Raw genomic sequence first — 14,874 nt, 5'->3', positions numbered from 1 at the left:
TGTATATGATCCCCTTTGCGACATAGCTTTGCACCTAAGCCACCCAGTTTAGCTGCTGAACACATCCTGGTGACTATACACCTCTCCCCCTCTGCTACCTCGTCACTACTTCACCAAATGTGGGTAGGGCATTAATCATGGCAGTGACACTGCTTGGCTTCAATTAAACTGTAGGGTGCAATATTGCAGACCTCAGCACTGAGACCCTACAGACACTACAGACAACTTGCATAACAGCATTAGATGTAGTGACAATGCCTAGCAATAGTAAATCATTCACCATGTGGTAATACCACTGAATTTATATGCATGTAAGAAAAGATGAGCGATAACTCACAGGAACGTGATTACCACTCATTAGTTTCCTTGTTTCCTTGTACCTTGCCATCTTTATTCTATTACATTATTTGAGTGGTTGCCTGTAGGCTTGCGTTAGGTCACCCCTACTGTGAGAAATATAAGATGCACAGCTCCCTTCCCTTATCTGTATTTACATCATACTTCAATTTTGTTATAGATTATTCTATTTTACAATGTGTTTTTTTCTATATGTTTATGACCCTTTCTGATTGCAGTAACCTATGCAAGAAAAGTTATGACAGTGGGCAATCACAAATCTGTACACCACCATGATGAGAATTTCCTTCGTAAATTCCACTGAGAGGCATTAATGTATTTCTGTGTTTATCCACGCTGAAAGCTCTGCATGGATATCTTGTAAATCCCTTGATGTTTCTAGTGAGGTTAAACACTCGGATAAATTGATACCATGCATCATCTCTGATCCTATACTTTACTTTAAGTATCAGACCCACTGCAAAGCAGGATATAAACTGCTGGAAAATGCTTATGTGGGTTGTAAATGAGAATGAGTTCACGGAACCAGAAGCCTCTGCGCTGCTTGAGCTTAGAAATGAAGAGACTCCATAAAAATGAGGAGACACCTATTAAACCCTCTGTTCAGGGTAGAAATATGGTGATTATGAATAAGTAATAATAAACTGAGGAAGTCATAACTAAATCGTCAAATTTTTGTAAACAACTGGAGTCAAATCGAAAGAAATCGAGTAGAAAACGAATTCTGCAAATTGCACAGTTGGAGAGCTGAAGGAATATTGGTTGAAGAAGAAAGAAAATATCTGCTGCCAGAAAATCCACTGATGACCAAAATATATTTACTCCTAAAAAACATAAGGCCCTGCAAACTACATCAGGTCCTCCATTTGATCATTGCTGGAAAATGTGTCTCATGTTTGTGCATCTTCCTTCCTTTTTCCACTCGCTGAAGCAGTGAATTGATATACTGTGTCTTTCTCAGGGAAATTCTTATATTTTTGAGACTATATCCATGGTGTCGATCATAGATATGGTCTCAAAAATACAAGAATTTCCCTGCAAATGATCCTCTTGACTGATCACAATAGATGTGGTCTGTCTTTGTTCTTCCATTAAACATGACTTGGATATTTCCAGTAAATAATCCAGAGAGCTAAACCTCTAAATCTGTTGAAGCACAAAGAAATGGCACTTGATAAGTTACAGTACTACTTACAAGAAAATACATTTGGCTTGAATGAGAAGATATGTTTACTTATGGATGAGATTGATTGATGATTTATTTATAATATAGGATCACAAGGAAGAAACAATTGATGAATTATCAGATAGAAAATAAATTTGTCACCATTAAATTCACCAACAAAATCATCAATCTATCAATACAATGTAAATGTAAAAAATACATTAATATGTTTCTGGAAGTGACAAAGAAGAAATCGAAAAGCATGTTAGTTTGGAAGGTCAATTCTGCTCTCAATGGTATATTACAAGTGAACAGCACTCACCCTAAAGCTGTTAAATGGAACATCCCTTATGGGGAATATTTCAGAGAATGCAGAATTTATTCTGAACAAAATGACTTTGAGGAACTTTGAAGTACATAGTTTGTTTATAATGTTTCAAGACATTGTCTTTCACTTTAAAGTTGTTGATTTTCACAAGAGAACAAGGGGAAAGAAGAGAAACACACTTTTGAACTAGAATAGAAAAAATAGTGCCGTGGTTGTTTTGTAACACAAATAAACTAAAGAAAGTATAAGAATAATATTATCATACAATAATCAGTTTGGAGTCATAATGAAATCCTGTGCAAAAGAACTGGAAAGTGATAACATTGGATGCTAACATACTGGACAAGTTATAGGATCAATACTTTGTGATGTATGAGAAATAAAAATCATTCTGAAACAAAACTGTCTCCTCATTTTAAAGTAACACCAAATGTAACTCACAAGATAGTAAACAATTGTCTAAGATAAAAGTCAACAAAAATGTTCTAAACGTAGCACATGTGAAGTTTGAAGACTTGTGATTAATAAACGAGAACGTATGGAAACAGATATTGAACATGTGAGATAGGGCACAAAATTCCATGTAAAACTGATCATGTCTATACACTGGAATGCATGTGTGGTATGAAACATGTAGCATTATCATACTCAGATTATATGTAAAGTCAATAAACAAGCCTTAACCTCTTCTTTGCAAAACATCCTGGGCCTCATTTAAAATTAGGAGGAAAATGAAAATCCTCCTATTTCTGGAAGAAACTCTAAATAGGGAGTGTGATCTTGCAGCTGATTGTTTTCCACCAGAGGGAAATTAATGTGAAGAACATTGAGTCAGTGGATTCTACTCCATATAGAGAGTTTCCTCTAGAAATTTAAGGATGTTCAGTTCCATCCAAACGCTACATGAGGCCCTCACACTTGAAATAGAAAGGGAATAATGATCAGCTGAGATACTATGGATGTGATCAAGCCCCAAACACAAAACGAGGATGAGATAAGGAATCAATTAAGACTTTGTAGACTGGAGTCTCAATCTGTGTATGTATGTGTATATGTTTGTGTGTGTGTTTTGACACAGCCAAAGGGGCATAATCTCAATGATGAGATAGATATATTTGCTCATGCTGGATAGCCCATGATCACTCCATTTATGAAGAGAAGATTTTATTTTTTCTTCTTCCCATGTAATGATGTCAGGACCCTCCAGGATATATCTGAAAAGGGAGAAGAAATTACAGAGATGTTCACACAATAGGTTGCAGTGGGGTCTAGGGGTGATGTTACCAGCATCAGCAGAGCTTTGCATAGATTGGGAAATATATAGATATTGATTTTGATAGAGTCCAAGGGGCATGATCTGGCCAGAATGCTTCATCTGTTTTCAAAACAGCTGTGCTGTATGATGTGGGGAGGTGGAGGCACATTTGGGCCGCAGTATAGAGGAGAAGGAACAGGCAAGAAATTACTTATAAGGTCAGAGTTACACTCTTTGTCCAAAAAGAGGACAATGTTTATACAAAGTATAGGCTTTCTAGTTGTGTTATTATAGATTTATTAGATGAAATGCACTTTTTATTACAAAGAGACACACGTAGAGTCCAGGCCATTCCATCACTCATTCAAGTACTGTGCTCTTTGCATCTTTTAGCATTAAGGTGTTACCAAGCCATTGTGGCTGAGGTGGGAGGCATTTCACAGAGTGGGGTTTTTAGAAATCTTCTTGAAGCCATGTTACTAAAAATGAATATTTGCATTGTGTTTCCTCATACGCCAGGTGACTTTCTAGAAACCAAAGTTGCATTTTTTCACAGTGGCACAATTCCCTCTGGCAATTGGCTGCATTGATAGAAAACACATTGCAATTTGCCCACCATCCAGATTTGAATTTTTATACAAAAATAGGAAAATTATCACTCCTTAAATATACAGATAGTGTATAATAGTGAGTTTGAAATTACTGCTATTGGTATCCAGGCAGTACCCCTGATTCCTATATGTTCTGCCACTGTGGTCTGTACATCCATGTGGCTACAGGACAGCAAAGATGGTTTTCATTTGGGTATGCAATACAATATAATTCTAAGACTATGTATATAGCTTTAATTTTGTTTTTAAATGTGCTGGGTTTCTTATAATTTTAAATGTAATTTTAGGTGATAGTGCATGCACTCTTTGCCCCTGGATTATGACACCATTCCTACATCCTCATTCAATCAGGTAGCGAAGATATATTATAGTACACCAACAGACCACAGCCAAATAGAGTGGACATTTGGCCTCCTGAAAGGATGCTTCAGATGCCTACATAGGTGTGAGGGAGCATTCCATATGCACCAGATGTATCTTGCAAAACTGTGGCATGTTATGCAATGTTGCATAATGTAGCCATACAAAGAGGCCATTCTTTAGAGATGTTAGAAGAAAAGACTCTCATGATGACACCATATCTCCACCTTGTGAACAACATCAAGATGTGGATGCCAACAAAGTCATTGATGGAAGGAAGGTTAGAAAGAACACTTATCATCGACAACTACTTTTAAAGATTTTTTTTTATTATTATCATTTTCTACTCGTACAAAGTATCATATTTAAATTTTAAACAATATTTATTTCAGTTTTTTTCACAAGCCATTAAAGAAAAAAGTTATGCTTTCATTTCAAGTCACATTGGTCAATTCAAAATGTAATTATAAACATATTTCGTATATATTTTGTTTCACTTTCAATTGCATATCAAAATAAACAAGCAGGTAATACAACAAAACTTTGAGCTTTACTGTTTTGCTCTTTTATTTCCTTTCATTCCTATTACTCTGTCACTAAGTACTGCGTTTAAGACTACCCTGCTCTTGTACACACAAACTGCTGTGATTTGAGGCCGCTTCACTCTCTTGTAGCACACCTCCCTCAGCACTTCTTGCATGACTATTTTTAATTTCATCTAGCACATTGCTTATTTTTTCTGGGCCTTTAGCAAAATTTCAACTAAAATGTCCTACTTCTACTTGTAAATTCAGGAACGTTCGAGTTTGAAAAATCGTAGCATAGTAAGACAATCTACAGTTATATCAATGCTTTGCTGTCTATTAGCTAAATGTTTATGCTAACGTTGCCCATCACATGTATCAGTGTTCATTAATCCGCATGATGTAGATACTGCCTCTGTTTATTCACTTTTTTTATGAATAGCTCCATGAAATTCATGAATGTGTAGAAAACAAGATGTCATGGGGGCATATTTACAAGCGGGCGATAAAAAATTATCGCTGCTTTTGCGGCCGTTTTCGGCCGAAAAGCGGCGATAATTTTATCGCCTAATTAGCAAGGCCACACTAACGCGTGAAACCTTGCTTTAGCGTGGGGATTCCTAACGCCCAGCTTTGCATCTCTAATGAGATGCAAAGTGGGCAATTCTGACCTAACATGATAGGAGAAATGTCGCTAAGCGACATTTCTCCTATCATCAAGCCCCACGCTATGAAGCATAGCGGCAGGAAAAGTAGTGATAACCCCTGTTATCGCTACTTTCCTTACACCTGCTTCAGGACTGACTTAGCCATGATATCCTATGGTAGATGGATATCATGGCTAAGTTTGAGAGTCCCTATCAACAAGCTAACGCCACATTGCATGAGATTATCGCTGGGTTTCCAGCGATAATCTCACGTTAGGCAGTTAGCGCTAGGATTTTTATCGCTGAGGAGATAAGCGTTGCTAATAGCACACTGTCTCAGCGATAAAAATCCACGTTACCCGGCGATAATTATCCTCACGCTAAGAGCGCTGAGCGATAATTATCGCCGGGTGTTGCTGATATGCCCCTTGGTTTCCTCAATGGCACTAAATTTGGTGTCAAAAGAAGACGTTTTCCTTAGTTGCAGTTGTTGTACAGCATAGATATGTTGATATTTTGAAAAGCTCAAGCAGATTGGGATTCTTCTTCTAATTTAAGAGACATCACTGCCCTCAGCCTTACATGAGCTCTATGAGTTTCCAACAATCTGCTACATCAATAGTTTCATTTTCATTTTCTAAACACCCCGGTTCAGCAGTGTTTTCTGTCAAGAAATAGCAAACATTGTCAAACAATTTCAAGAAAATAATCTATTATGGTACGACGTATGTATAGTAAAATTAAATGATATATAATGCATTGGTGTGCAGTCAAGAATACCCAGATTGGCATATTTTGAGAGTAATATATTGTTAGAAATCTTGTAAAGTATTGCACTGACAAATAAAATTATGTTTGTTAAAAATGATTGCTTTTACATTGCATTATGGGATTTGTATTTCTTATTGTATTAATATTGTTGACTATGAAAAGTTTATCCAAAATGAAAAGTTTTAAGAAAGAATAACATCTAGATTTACTTTGCAAATATATGTCTCAAAAAGTTATGAAACACAATTAAATGTTAACAACCACGCAATGTACTGTATGCTTTTTTATTTAAAAAGGTGATTTTCTAGTATATGTTTGATGGAGGAAGGTTTCATGCATCGATGTCTATAGCGGGGGAGGGGGGGGGGGGGACAGAGGAAGAGTCACCTCCAGTACATCAGGCATCAGCAGTCGCAGCCGCCACAATAAAGAGGTGCTGAGGTGGGTAGAGGGGGCGTGGGAGGGGGAGCGCACGGAGTGTAGGGTGGTGGGTTGTAATAAAAAATTTATTGAAAATACAAACTTACCTGAAGGTGCCTCCTGTTTCGTGCTCGGTCTCGTTCTTCCTGGTCCCAGCCAGCACGAGGGCTGCCTAGGACTCCCATCCAATCCCCGTGCTGCAGAGCAACGCAGGGATTGGTCTGAACAAGTAGGAAAGATGCCCTGCTCAGGCCTGGGAGTCTGTGGGGTTTATCCAGCCCGGCTGCTCAACGCATCTGGGCTGGAGAACACCAAAGTGCACATGTGTGTTTCGGTCGGCCTAAGATGGCCAGAAAACACACATATGCGCACCTAGAGAGTGGAGTGCATGTCGCACTCCTCCTCCCAATGCCACGCCCCAGCCTTCGCAAGCTGGCTCAGAGCCGGAAAACGAAAAATAAAATGAAGACATTGTTTTTTTTCCCATTTACTGGCTCTGAACCAGTGAGTGGGGCGACACTCCTCTGCCATTGCAGAGGTGCCGCTGCTGGGCATCAGACAGTCTATGTGTGCACGCTTCTCTTCTGAGTGAGACCGTAAATCATACCAGAGTTTATGGATTTCATCAATTGTGTGCCTCTTGGCACCGAAAGCATTTATTCTGTCTTGGATTCTCACCAAGATTTTCTTTTTGGTTGACTCTGTCACAACAAAAGATGTCTTCTCAAAACATTTGTCATTATTTGAGAAACATTGTTCGACCAAAATCTCCAATTCAAATACTGAATCTTCTGCTTTCATTTGCGCCCTCTATAATCCTTACCTTTATTCTGACTGGACACAGTAACAACTCTCCAATACTCTCCTGGTACACAGAGATATGTGCCCTCAAAGTGCTAACCAAGCAATGTGAGACAGGCAACCCGTTTCCTGGTTCCTCGTTATGAGGTCATCAAATGCAGTCTGTGTGACATTCAGAATTTATGATTCTGTATTTGCAACTACTTCCGATTCGTTAATATAGAATCGTTATTTGGGATTGCTAATCTGAATATTTGCAATTCGTTATTTATTGCAAGTAATGAATCAGTAAATTACATGTATGAAGATAAGGCCCCAGAATCTTTAGTGCATGCCCCCCTCCCTCAGATAGGGTTTCCGTTGCCAGTTTCTAATAAACATTCTGATCCTATTTCAAAAAAGGGGTGTTTTAAAGTTTACTCACAGGAATATTTTAACCACACACTCTTCAAGAACCGACATGTCAGACACCTGAAGGCAAGAAAACACATGCAGCAGACTAGGCAGGGTTGGATTAAGTGGCTGACTGGACTATGGTGGCTGGGCCCAGGAGAAAGTGGACCTTAGCCAAGAAACACTAACAGGTTACACATGCACTTCCATATCACCAGAGGAAGCATGACCATACGTTTCACTGTCACATGTAACTCAGCATCTGGCAGATCTAAATGGTTGTGTACTCCCTTTGCCGTTCCCCATTCGCATTATTATTGTGCCCCTCACCTTTGTTTTTTCTTTCTCCTTGTCAGCTTCCTTCAGGTAAGGGTGTCCATCCATTTTGTTAGTGTTTTACTGTATTACCTTGGTTCGCTCTCACTTCTATGTGGTAAGAAATCTTGGGTTAAAATTTGACAAAAATCTCTCTTTCAAGCTTACATCTTTAAATTGATTTGCTTTACTCAAGTGTCTGCAAAACACTTTAAAATTCTTACTTTCTCAAATTAGGAAGTTTATTGTCCAAGCTTTGGTGACTTCCATAGGGGTTATTCCAACTCCCTCTTCCTGGGCAACCTGCAAAGTTAGTAAATAAACTACAGATGGTGAAAAATATGTCATCAGGGGTTATTTTAAAATATCCTTAAAGACAGTTAATTCGGTCTGGGCTTAAGAAGTGTCATTGTTACCCAAGAAGAATAGGGTCATGTTGAATACTTTTGGAGATGTTGTTGAAAACTCTGAAATGACATGCTCAAAGAGCATAGGAAAGTAGAAAGGTAGATTTTGAACCTCTTCTGTAAAAAGGCCTTCCTTTTTAAAGTGGTGTAGGCTAAGTTAGAGGACTCCTACAGGCAGAGCTGTGATACTTCCGTAAAAAAAGCCGCTGCTTGTTCTTTAGAAGTGGTATTTAATTAATGAATTTGTTCATACATTCATATATTCTCACTCACTCAGCAAACACTGGAGATTTGCACCAGTAAATCACAGACTGGGGATAGGAGTATACCCTGAAAAACCTTGCATTCTCTGACTTTCTCTAGGATGCACTTCTTGATAAGTGAAACTAGCTACCTGTGATGCACAAAGAAACCTGGAATCTGAAGTAGAAGAGCCTGTTACTCCCCAAAATATCACTCTTGGCCTTAAGAGGAGTTAAAGTAAGGTTGAAGCTGTTGAGGACTGTGCAATTGTGTGAGGCTTGAGGAAGTCTTTAGCTAAGGATAGTATGATCAACATTGTGGAGCATGCCCAAACGCATTGTGACTGCAGTCTCTATTTGGCACTTAGACTCTGGGGTCTGTTTACAAGGCTTTCCCCATGAGCATTTGTCTCATGCCTGGAAATCCAGCAGTCAATCCACCCAAAGTTCAAGTGCTGATTAGAATACGATGCTCCGAGCTGGTGGTATCCTCGCAAGGTGAGGACCCAAATTTCGGGATACTCCCAGGGGAGGACGCGAACTACCGTCTTATCACAGATACATGTACAGTGCCCTTATCATGGTGGCACTGGATGACTATTAAGGACTGTTCACCCAGCACATCTCGTAACCTACCGAGAGACGACTCCTGGTTCACATGAACTCCGGCGCTATTGGATTGCATTTGCATCATTACACATGCCCTGACGAAGTTCTTTATTGAACGAAACGCGTTGGCTGAGGCTCTGTGTCAACAACTAAATTAAAATAAAGACTTTGTTTATATACCAACTACAGACCACTTGGTGTAATTTACTGATAAACTTACCTGGTGGTGCACCACCCCAAAACCCCTTTCGAATTTTCACTGATCTGCTTGGCAGTTAGCATCCATCAACGGCGGATGCAGGGGTGTTAGTATGCACACCATCATCTAATACCATTCTATTTACATTGGGAACTCAGTAAGGAGGTGCAGTCATTGGAGTCCGCCGTTTATCCTGTTTGCTTCAAGACCCAAATTTCTGTCACTGAAATCTCAGAGCAATTACCTCCAAACACTACTGCAGATACATTGTCTATTGTTTGCCCAAAAAATCTTTGAAGGCAAAATATTTTGTAAAAAGTTCAATACATTTTACTAGATTTTACTGGTCTGTAAGCAAGTGAAAAACAAGCACTGGTCAAGCCAATGGGTCTGGTTTTAATGTGCAAAGACAAGCAAATACAATCACAGACAAATGTTGTTTACACGCATTGCATGCAACAATGCTGTGTCCTCCACTAGGGCAGAGGAGCATCGCCCCACTGCTTTCTCGCAGTGCGAGAAGCAGAAACATAAAATGGTAAAACTACCATTTTATGAATCTGCTTCTCGCACTGTGAGAAAACAGAGGGGTTTGGTTGGGGTCGAGCAGGTGGGTGTGTCTGGTCTAGGGCAGGGAAGGAGTGGCTTGCCCACTGCTGAAGGCGCTGACGGTTTGGTCAGCCATCTGGGGCCGACCAGCCTTTTATCCATGTAGACTGCATGCAGCATACATGGTGAAAATGGCCTCCCCATTGGTGCCTGGCTGGTAGGCGCCCTGACCAATCACAACGCTGACATTGCAGCGTTGTGATTGGCTTATGGGATGGGAGGGAGGCTGCCTTGCCTGCTTCCTGTTCCTGGCAGGAGAGGAGCAGAGACAATGCGGTACTGGGCCGGCAAAGGTAAGCTAACTTTTCAATTTTTTTATTTTAAATTAACTCCCCCGCAGGACCCCGCAAGTCATGCTAGCTGCAACTGAAAGCAGGCCACTGAATTTGCCAATACTGAGGGGAAAAGTAGCAAAAGTAGCAAAAGAGATTGCTTTCTATATAGAATCTATATAGGAGTTTTTTTTTTAAACTGAACAGTGTGATCGACTAGTGCACTTTTCAGACATATAATACTCCTACATGAATTCCAATGGAAGCACTTTTAGGAATGCAGAATGATAAACTAAACAGTCAATAGAATGAAATGATAGAGAGAGACCTCTCTGAGTGGAACCAAAGCAAAACCTCTTTATATTTTGAAGAGCTGGTAACAACAGGTCTTTTAGACTGCTTTACAGTCAAGCCAGGGATGAATGACAGAACAACGCATGCCAAAATAACGCAGTCTCAACCACGACCACATCTTTACCATGCATGCCTTTACAACAAATTTTGTTGTAAAGGTGTGATTGGTAAAGGCATATGCGTTGTAAAGGTAACACCACAGCCCCGCCTGCCCTAAGGGCTAAAACGCAGCCCCAGCACAAAACCGACCCTAGCCCCCCACCCTGAACCCCCAAACTGGCCCCAGCTTTGAAAACAGCCCCTTCCCCTGTCTTGAGCCCTAAAACCTGGCCCTGCCCTAAAAACTACCCTGAACTCAGCCCCCCATCCTGAGCATTAAAACTGGACCCAGCCCGAAAACTTACCCTGAGCCCTAAAACCCGGCCCCAGCCCTACTTACTAATCTGCGTCCTGTTCCTTCCTATCCCAATTCTTCCTGTTCCTCTCCCCACCCATCCACTCTGCAGCTTGTGCGCTGACTGCCTCAACCACGCATATGCATGGTTGAGGCATATACACGGTTAAGACAAAAGTTGTTCCGCTAGCATTGTAAGGGCATACGTAGTTTAGCCCGAGTTGTTAATGCTGTTTCCCTCAAGCCAGATGTAATATATGGGAACCATAAAGCAAGCCATTCCTCTCACCTCATTCTCATTTCCACTCATGCTTCAGGCATATGGCATTGCTAGTCGTACCTACTGCAAGTCCTGGGCACATTCTATGGGCCTCACATTTCAGCAAATGCAAAAACAACTGTTGATCCTGGGCTCACTGTGCCACTGGATTCAAGCTATCCTGGTTGAAGAGGGGTGAAACCCCGAAACCGGTCCTAGGATGCTTGTTTCCGGTCCAGGGAGGACCTGGCTTGGCAGTTCGGGCTGGACTGTTCCCATGAGGCACAGGGTCAAGACTGATTTGCATATGGCCAGGTCTAAACTGGGGTGGCATGGTGAGCAAAAGAATGATGGAATTAACCCAGATCTCTTGACTGGGGGTGAATGTTTTGATTTGTTCTGCATTCCGTCCATCAATTGTGTGTCTTTGGCTTTCTCGCCCTAAGTGCGCCAGGTATGCCCAGTCGTGGGTCCTGGGTTCACTGTGCCACTGGATTCAAGCTATCCTGGCTGAAGAGGGGTGAAACCCCGAAACTGGTCCTAGGATGCGTGTTTCTGGTCCAGGGAGGACCTGGCTTGGCAGTTTGGGCTGAACTGTTCCCACGAGGCACAGGGTCAAGACTGATTTGCATATGGCCAGGTCTAAACTGGGGTGGCATGGTGAGCAAAAAAATAATGGATTTAACCCAGATCTCTTGACTGGGGGTGAATGTTTTGATTTGTTCTGCATTCCGTCCATCAATTGTGTGTCTTTTGCTTTCTCGCCCTAAGTGCGCTAGGTATTCCCAGACGTGGGTCCTGGGTTCACTGTGCCACTGGATTCAAGCTAGCATGGCTGAAGAGGGGTGAAACCCCGAAACTGGTCCTAGGATGCTTATTTCCGGTCCAGGGAGGAACTGGCTTGGCAGTTCAGGCTAGACTGTTCCCATGAGGCACAGGGTCAAGACTGATTTGCATATGACCAGGTCTAAACTGGGGTGGCATGGTGAGCAAAAGAATGATGGATTTAACCCAGATCTCTTGACTGGGGGTGAATGTTTTGATTTGTTCTGCATTCCGTCCATCAATTGTGTGTCTTTTGCTTTCCCGTTTCAACAAAGCACAATGCTTATAGGTGACAGTTCTATCCACACCCTTCTAAGACCCTTCATAATAAATAAAAGTAGACACTTGACCAATCAATAAAGCTCTTTGGGGCCGATTTAAGGAATAGGTGATTGCAACAGAAATGTTACAAAGCAACACAAAAACAAATTGCTCAAAGATGCAATTAGAAATCGAAACAAAATTCACAGTTACATTTACTGATTAGATAAACATGCAGACAAGATCCTTTTTTGCTACTCTGTTGCACTTCCCAGCTATAATCCGCTCGCCCTTTACCGCTGTTTATAATTTCACTCCCACTATTTGTCTACGTACTGTCCATGTGATCTTTACAAAATGTTTTTCTTTCCAGATTGTGCTCTTGCTTGACAATTAAGGGCCTAATTACGATGTTGGTCGGAACACCACTGACAGGCCATCGGTGGCGGTCCGCCCGATCATCAGCCCTTTGGTCCAAGTGCCAAAATATGTTGCAGGTGATCGGAACCTTGTTGGATGGGGACAGATACTGTCTCCGACAGGTTCTACTGATCCCGACGGGGTGGCTGTTGGAATCACAATCCCCAATGGGAGAGGATGCGTCTCTTTTCCAGGGCCGCAGCACAAGCCACTATGTTAAACAGCCCTTTTCTGCCCAACAGTCACATCATAATTGGGCAGTCAGACCACGTCCTGCTTGTGGGTTGGTCTCCAAATCATATATCTCCTTCTTTTCTGGATATAGTACATGGCATCACCACCTTTTCCTTAAAATGACAATAAGAGACAAATTAATATAACTTAAATATGAAAGCTAAGGGGTAAATATAGCTTTGCACCAGTATGCGTCACTTCTTGAAACCTTACACTGGTTTAAAGTGTTTAATAAATATTTACTTTCCATCTTAAAACTTTTTTTTGCACTCAATAGTAGCTCTCATGTTAATGCTTATATAGTGATGCTTATATAGTGATTTGTTCTCCTTTGCAATACTTTCCATCATGGGGATTACTGTGGTATATGGGCATTCCCACGCTGCGCCCCCCCCCCCATGGTTTTTAATACAAAGCACTATATATTAACAATGGTATATAGTGATTTGTGTAATAATAATAATGCCTTCTTGAGGCAAGTGCTAATAAGAAGAAATATATTTATTTCTCCTAACTTTTCACACAATGCATGTGGCTTCACTGTACAGCACACATACAGTGTGGGAAACGTTGTAAAGAATGTCAAGCATAGTATTTTGTAGTTCCAGTACAAAACATATGGCAGACATACACACACACCTTTGCAGCGAAAGAAAGGGGCGCGAGTGCCAAATGTGACTGGGCTGGATGGTAAAGAAGGATGTTAGTATAGGACGTAAGAAAAAGAACTGTCATAGAGGGTTGCCAAGCATTTTTAAACAACACATCTATAAACTCCCTCACAAACCTATGTTATCGCTCGCCGGGCCCCACTCATACGGGTTTCCATGTGGTGTATGTAGCAAGCTGGTGACAGGTGATGGTGTAGGTGAAATAGATGACTTTGGCAAATGCTCTGTCATAGCTGCCCATCATGCAGGCTTCACCCAGGAAAACAAATCCCATTATCAAGCAGGGGCCAGCCCTTAAAGTGATAGCTCTAATTCATCGAGCTCTGCTGATGAGAGACAGTGCAAACACATCAGAAGCACCTAGCAGCCAAGTAGCAAATATAGCACAGGCTTGCTAGAACTAAGCAGTTTATCTCTATTACAGTGTTGCCTTGTTAACATTTTATCATCTTTGAGCTAAAAGGTTCTGAGTGTGCTCCAATTTTCCATGGAGCCAAAGCATGGGAAACTATGAAGATTATTTCATTAGTCCCCAACTGCTGTTGTGCGCCGTATCTTAAATAGATCAGACAGCCTTAACTTGAACCCAGTATCGGTCGGTGCCACGTGGACGTGGGGAGTGAATATTAGAAAATGTCTTTTGCCTCTGAACATGAATGCTGTCATTTTGACCATCTGCTGACCGTAGGCTTCTAACATGCACTGACCTGTGGCATTTATGACAAATTACACACCTAAGTGTTAGAGACGGCCTGCTAAAACGAGGCCTGGGGCCCGCTGTTTTCAAGCACTCGCTATAAAAGGATGCTCTCAATGGGGAAAAAGAAGCAGCTCGGATGGAAAAAAAAGACATGCCGAAGGATTAAAGGAAATGAAATCCTAATCCCCTAACCCCCTGACTTGTGCAGTTTGCTGCACAGCAGTGTTCTTTCAACCATTAAACCACCTTAACCCCTTGAAAAGAGAATTCAGTTCAAATTGAGTGAAAATTTGCACAGCACCACACAAATTTTGATTGAATTCTGCTTAAGAACTACACGGAAGGATATTCATTTACTCCAGTGTTGTGAAGCAACAAGATATGCTTTGCAGCCACTTAGGGGATAAATAGAAAATCTGTGGCACGTAGAAATGTTATAAAGTGCTCGTTATCTGGGGATATGGTCAATTT

The sequence above is a fragment of the Triturus cristatus genome, chromosome 2_1 (assembly GCF_964204655.1).
Source record: "Triturus cristatus chromosome 2_1, aTriCri1.1, whole genome shotgun sequence".
Lineage (NCBI taxonomy): Eukaryota > Metazoa > Chordata > Amphibia > Caudata > Salamandridae > Triturus > Triturus cristatus.
The sequence above is the reverse complement of the archived record's forward strand: the minus strand, read 5'-3'. Positions refer to the sequence as shown.